We start from the raw sequence: 7,491 nt of genomic DNA on the forward strand, positions 1-7,491 counted from the left end.
CGGACTCGGCGAGGATTTCCGGATCTGAGGCCGGAGATGCGGTTGAGACCGCAAACCCTTGGAAGATCAAGTCTCCTTGGGTGTCAGCGACGTAGTTTAGGTTTCTGAAACTGATCTGATGACCAGGGGCGTAGCTGTCGATCTGCTCTAGATGGCCAATCGAATTGGCACACAGTGTGAAGCCGCCGAATATTAAGATTTGGCCGGGGGAAAAGTCTCCCTCAGGGCAGTATTGTTGTACATGGTTGTTGGAGCCATCGAGCCTTCTGGTGACGACATAGTGGAACTCTCAATGAAAGCACCAATGCCGGTGTCAAAACCGGTAGATCTCGGGTAGGGGGTCCCAAACTGTACGTCTGAGGATCGAAGGTAACAAGGAGGCAGGGGACACGATGTTTACCCAGGTTCGGGCCCACTTAATGGAGGTGATACCCTACTTTCTGCTTGATTGACTTTGTTGAATATAGGGGTTACAAGAGTTGATCAATCTCGAGATCATAATGGCTAAATCGTAGATGTCTAGCCTGTATGGTTTTGTTCGTCCCTATGGACTAAACCCTCCGGCTTATATAGACATCGGAGGGATCTAGGGTTGTACAGAGTCGGTTATAGAGAATTGAAGGTACATGATCCGAACGCCAAGCTTGCCATCCATGCAAAGGAGAGTCCCCTGTAGACACGGGGGAAGTCCTTCTATCTTGTATCTTCACGGGCCATTAGTCCGGCCCATGTCACAAAGGCCAGTTCTCCGAGGACCCCATAGTCCAGGACTCCCTCACTCCTCACTAGCAGAGTATCTCCGCATGGATGGATTTCCAAGCACTCTAGCAGTGGTTTTCCTGACTCTCTTCTTCCCTTCTTCACCTGATCTTTGCTCAAGTGAGAATGTCATGGTATTTTGAGTTTCTCCCTTGGCCTTAGACATAGGAACTCTCCTGGCAGGGGCCTTCACATTCTTTCCTAGCTTGGTGGAAGCAGCATCACCATATTCTTACTTTAGTACTTTCTTCTTTGAGCTGACTTCCTCAATCTCAAAGTCTTCATCTTTAGAGTCTGATGTTTTCTTCTTTCTCTGCCTAGTCTGAGCCTTCGGCAGGTTGCTTGGAGTGCTCCTGCTTCCTTCGTCATAGCTTCCACAGGGACTAGTGCCCTCACTCAAGTCCATCTGCTCCTCTGACTTGTTCTGACTATCACTTTGATCAGACATTCTGCACAACAAATTGAGAACTGGCCCTGTGAATAGTTGTAGATGAGATAGAGTAGATGAGCGTCACAAAGTGCAGAGTTTTTGCAAAAATAATGAGTCAAAAACTTAGTTTTAGTTTTCTACAGGAAGCATTTTGGAGCTATCGATTTGTAAAACTCAGTGACACCAAAGCAACTTTGGAGTCTAAACATGTGGAATCGGTCAGACCGAGACACAGTTCGGTGACTTCGAGTTTGCTAGGGTTTTGACAAAGTAGTATCAGTTACACCGATTTGCAACTTTCGATCAGATCAAAAATCACTTGTGCATTGGCCTAAGGCAAATCGGTGGGACCGATTCCTACAATTCGGTCGGTCCGAGATGAGTCCGGCGGAAACCTAACCCTAAATTTTCAACTCAAATCTAATCTAGAGAATGTTTTCTGTGGATGGATCAATCTCATACTTGCAAATAAACTTGGCATTGCCTTTATGCTAGGAATCGGAGTTAAAATAAAGCACAAAGAGTTGAGCTCATACCCTAGCTTGGTGATGAGCTCGCTACGGCAGCAACGGAGGGGAGGATTTCCGTTGATGGTGGTGGAGACCAACGGCGGGAGGTCGCTGGCAACGAGTAGATGATCTAGAGACCGAGGAGGCAGAGCAGGACACACACAGGCGAAGAGTTTTTGGAGTGATTTCCAAATTCTAACCCATCAATATATATATCTTGGCACTGTCGGTGTGACCGAGTGGAACAACTCAGTGGCACCGAGATGCAGAATCGCAAGCGGTTACTGCAACTCGGTGAGACCGAAAAGTTCTAATCGGTCGCACCGAGATTGAAAACTTGATCAACCTAGTGAACTCGGTGTGACCAAAATGGAGGAGTCAGTCAGACCGAAATACACAAAGAGGTTTTGGAAGTTTTAAGTTTATGACAAAACGGGACTTCGAGTGCTCCTCACACAAAGGGTGTGATTTTGAGTTAGATCAGACTTTGTGATGTAGCATGAATAGAGTTTGACAAGAGATAAGCGTAGATATCTAGAGGGAGTTCTTACGCATTCTTGTCCATCCATTTGGAAAAAAGGATAAAATCCAAACAATCCAAGCAACAAATGGATGTCCTCGAATGAGAAAAGTATGCAACCAACATGCTCACACGATAAAATAGTAAATGAAATATGTGGCAAAGCATGCACAATCACTCTAGCATCTATCAAGCAATTGGCGATGACTAGGTCATCTATATATGAGTATATTGACTTAGGAGTCAAATGAGAACGTTTGATCATAGGTCATACTCATTGTTTAAGCACAAGTGGGGTTACCACTTTTACATAAAGCATTGTTGTGTTCACACCATTAGAGTTGCTTTAGCTCAATTCTTAGAGTAAGGCTCCCCCTAGATGTGATATCCCCCCTAAGAGGGACGGACTAACCTTGGGTTTTGTCGATGATGACTTCATGTAGATATCAAAGATGTGGATGCTCAATGTTGAGGTAGATCATTTGAAGCAATCCATTGGAGTGAGTTGCACTTTCAATACCTACATGGGTTAGTCCCACAAAGGAACAAACAAGGATATCCATAGACATAGAGTGAAGCACACACATGATGATGTCCATGAAAGCATTAGATTACCTTGTCCCTTGTCTTACCAAGAAGAGGGTTTGTGACTCCTTGAACTAGTGCAAGATGTGGAAGATGTTTGCACCTGTCCTTGCCAAAATGAATATGAGTGAAGTATGTTGGCGGAGTCACCCTCAAGAACTCTCTAGTTCTTCTTCTTTGGGATCCACATCATCTTGATGGGAATCCTTGGGGTTGTAGATGTACTTGATGAAGTAGAACTTGATGTAGTCTTGGGAACCCACTTGACCAAGGCCTTCGAAGCATATTGAAGTGCATCAATCTCCTCTTGAAGCTTGTCCTTGCCTTTAAGCTTGTGGTCTTGTGGCGGAAGATCATCTTGAGCTTGTGTCCCCTTGAAGGAAGTAGGGTCATACTTCTCTTGTTGAGGAACAAACTTCATCTTGGGGTATTGATGTTCTTCCCACTCAACTCCATTGGCATTGAACTTTCGTTCAAAACCAACGCCTTGATTCTTCCGATGCATTCCTTGCTTGCATACAATTTCCTCAAATTTCTTACTTCCGGCAAGGCTTTTGTAAACACCTTTCTCTATAATTCCCTTCAGTAAGCTATTTTCTTGCTCAAGTGTAACTTGGCTAAGAGAGTCATTAGTGGAATCAAGAGAACTACTAGAAGCAACAGTATTGGATTTAGCATGATTATTGTTACTACTAGAAGAAGAATCTTTCTTGTTCTTGTTGCTAGAGTTTACTTGTGCGTGTAAGTGATACCTCTTGAGCATGCATTGGTTTTCCCTTGAAGAGGAAAGGGTGATGCAGCAAAGTAGCGTAAGTATTTCCCTCAATTTTTGAGAACAAAGGTATCAATCCAGTAGGAGGTTACACGCAAGTCGCCTTGTACCTGCACAAACAAATAAGAACCTTGCAACCAACGTGATAAAGGGGTTGTCAATCCCTTCACGGCCACTTGCAAAAGTGAGATCTGATAGAGGTAATAACATAAATATTTTCGGTATTTTTTTTGTATAGATTGAAAAGTAAAGATTGCAAAATAGTAAACGAGATGCAATGTAAATAAACGAAATATAATAAGATGGAAAATAGACCCGTGTGCCATAGGTTTCATTAGTGGCTTCTCTCAAGATAGCATATCTTACGGTGTGTGAACAAATTACTGTCGAGCAATTGATAGAAAAGTGCATAGTTATGAGAATATCTAGGCATGATCATGTATATAGGCATCACGTCAGTGACAAGTAGATCGAAACAATTCTTCATCTACTACTATTACTCCACACATCGACCGCTATCCAGCATGCATCTAGAGTATTAAGTTCATAAGAACAGAACGCATTAAGCAAGATGACATGATGTAGAGGGATAAACTCAATCAGTATGATATAAACCCCATCTTTTTAACCTCGATGGCAACGATACGTGCCTTTGTGCCCCTGCTGTCACTGGGAAAGGACACCGCAAGATTGAACCCAAAGCTAAGCACTTCTCCCATTGCAAGAAAGATCAATCTAGTAGGCCAAACCAAAATGATAATTCGAAGAGACTTGCAAAGATATCAAATCATACATATAAACCCACAATTCATCAGATCTTGACAAACACACCACAAAAGTATTACATCAAATAGATCTCCAAGAAGATCGATGAGAACTTCGTATTGAGAATCAAAGAGAGAGAAGAAGCCATCTAGATAATAACTACGGACTCGAAGGTTTGTGGTAAACTACTCACAGATCATCAGAGAGGCTATGGTGTTGATGTGGAAGCCCTCCGTGATTGATTCCCTCTCTGGTGAAGCACCGGAAAAGGCCCCAAGATGGGATCTCACGGGTACAGAAGGTTGCGGCGGTGGAAATAGGGTTTTGTTGTGCTACTGGATGTTTTCAGGGTATATGAGTATATATAGACTAAAGAAGTATGTTGGTGGATCCACGAGGTGGGGGGGGGGGGCACGCCAACCCCCCTGGGTGTGCCCTCCAACCTAATGGCCGCCTCGTTTCTTCCTTGACGTCCACTCCAAGTCTCCTAGATTGCGTTTGTTCCAAAAATGATTCTCCCGAAGGTTTCATTCCATTTGGACTCCATTTGATATTCCTTTTCTGCGGAACACTGAAATAGGCAAAAACCAACAATTTGCGATGGGCCTCCGGTTAACAGGTTAGTCCCAAAAATAATATAAAAGTGCATAATAAATCCCATTAAACATCCAAAACAGATAATATAATAGCATGGAACAATCAAAAATTATAGATACGTTGGAGACGTATCAAGCACCAAGCTTAATTCCTGCTCGTGCTCGAGTAGGTAAATGATAAAAACAGAATTTTTGATGTGGAATGCTACCTAACATAATTTTGAATGTAATTCTCTTTATTGTGGCATTAATGTTCAGATCCAAAAGATTCAAGATAAAAGTTTAATATTGACATAAAAATAGTAATACTTTAAGCATGCTAACCAAGTAGTTTATGTCTTATCAAAATAACATAGCCAAAGAAAGCTTATCCCTACAAAATCCTATAGTTTGGCCATGCTTCATTTTCATCACACAAAATGCTCCCATCATGCACAACCCTAGTTTCAGCCAAGCAATTGGTTCATACTTTTTAATGTGCATCAGCCTTTTCAACCCTCACGCAATACATGAGCGTAAGCCATGGACATAGCACTATGGGTGGAGTAGAGTATGATGATAGGGATTACGTGAGAAAACAAAAAAAGGATAAAGTCTCACATTGACGCGGCTAATCAACGGGCTATGGAGATGCCCATCAATTGATGTCAATACGAGGAGGAGGGATTGCCATGCAACAGATGCACTAGAGCTATAAATGTATGAAAGCTTGTCAAAAAGAAACTAAGTGGGTGTGCATCCAACTTGCCTGCTCACGAAGACCTAGGGCATTTTGAGGAAGCCCATCATTGGAATATACAAGCCAAGTTCTATAATGAAAAATTCCCACTAGTATATGAAAGTGACAAAATAAGAAACTCTCTATCATGAAGATCATGGTGCTATTTTGAAGCACAAGTGTGGAAAAAGGATAGTAACAATGTCCCTTCTCACTTTTTCTCTTATTTTTTTTATTTGGGCTTCTTTGGCCTCTTTTTTCTTTTCTTTTTTTCTCTTTTTTTTATTTTGTCCAGAGTCTCATCCCGACTTGTGGGGGAATCATAGTCTCCATCATCCTTTGCTCACATGGGACAATGCTCTAATAAAGGAAATCATCACACTTCTATTTATTTACAACTCAAGAATTACAACTCAATACTTAGGACAAAATATGACTCTATGTGAATGCCTCCAGCGGTGTACCGGGATATGCAATGAATCAAGAGCAACATGTATGAAAGGATTATAAAGGTGGCTTTGCCACAAATATGATGTCAACTACATGATCATGCAAAGCAATATGACAATGATGGAGCGTGTCATAATAAACGGAACAGTGGAAAGTTGCATGGCAATATATCTCGGAATGGCTATGGAAATGCCATAATAGGTAGGTATGGTGGCTGTTTCGAGGAAGGTATAAGGAGGTTTATGTGTGATAGAGCGTATTGTATCACGGGGTTTGGATGCACCGGCGAAGTTTGCACCAACTCTCAAGGTGAGAAAGGGCAATGCACGATACCATAGAGGCTAGCAAATTGCAGAAGGGTAAGAGTGCGCATAATCCATGGACTCACATTAGTCATAAAGAACTCATATACTTATTGCAAAGCAGAGTACTACTACGCATGCTCCTCGGGGAAGGGTTGGTAGGAGTTAACCATCGCGCGATCCCGACCTCCACTCATAAGGAAGGCAATTAAAGAACACCCCATGCTTCAAATTTGTCACACAACATTCACCATACGTGCATGCTACGGGACTTGATAACTTTAACACAAGTATTTCTCAATTTCATAATTACCCAACTAGCATGACTCTAACATTACCACCTTTATATCTCAAAACAATTATCAAGTATCAAATTTATCATAGTATTTAATGCACTCCATATGAAAGTTTTTATTTTACCCAACTTGGATGCCCATCATATTAGGCTAATTTTATAACCAAAGCAAATTACCATGTTGTTCTCAAAGACTCTTAAAATAATATAAGTGAAGCATGAGAGATCAATAATTTCTACAAAATAAAACCACCACCGTGCTCTAAAAAGGTATAAGTGAAGCACTAGAGCAAGATTGTCTAGCTCAAAAGATATAAGTGAAGCACATAAAGTATTCTAATAAATTCTGATTCATGTGTGTCTCTCCAAAAGGTGTGTACAACAAGGATTATTGTGATAAACTAAAAAGCAAAGACTCAAATCATACAAGACGCTCCAAGCAAAACACATATCATGTGGTGAATAAAAATATAGCCTCAAGTAAAGCTACCGATAGACAAAGACGAAAGAGGGGATGCCTTCCGGGGCATCCCCAAGCTTAGGCTTTTGGTTGTCCTTGGATTTTATCTTGAGGTGCCTTGGGAATCCCCAATCTTAGGCTCTTGCCACTCCTTATTCCAAAATCCATCAAATCTTTACCCAAAACTTGAAAACTTCACAACACAAAACTTCAACAAAAAATCTCATGAGCTCTGTTAGTATAAGAAAATAAACCACAACTTTAAGGTGATGTAATGAACTCATTATTTATTTATATTGGTGTTAAACCTACTATATTCCAACTTCTCTA

This window comes from Triticum dicoccoides, chromosome 6B (assembly GCF_002162155.2).
Source record: "Triticum dicoccoides isolate Atlit2015 ecotype Zavitan chromosome 6B, WEW_v2.0, whole genome shotgun sequence".
In the NCBI taxonomy this organism is placed as follows: domain Eukaryota; kingdom Viridiplantae; phylum Streptophyta; class Magnoliopsida; order Poales; family Poaceae; genus Triticum; species Triticum dicoccoides.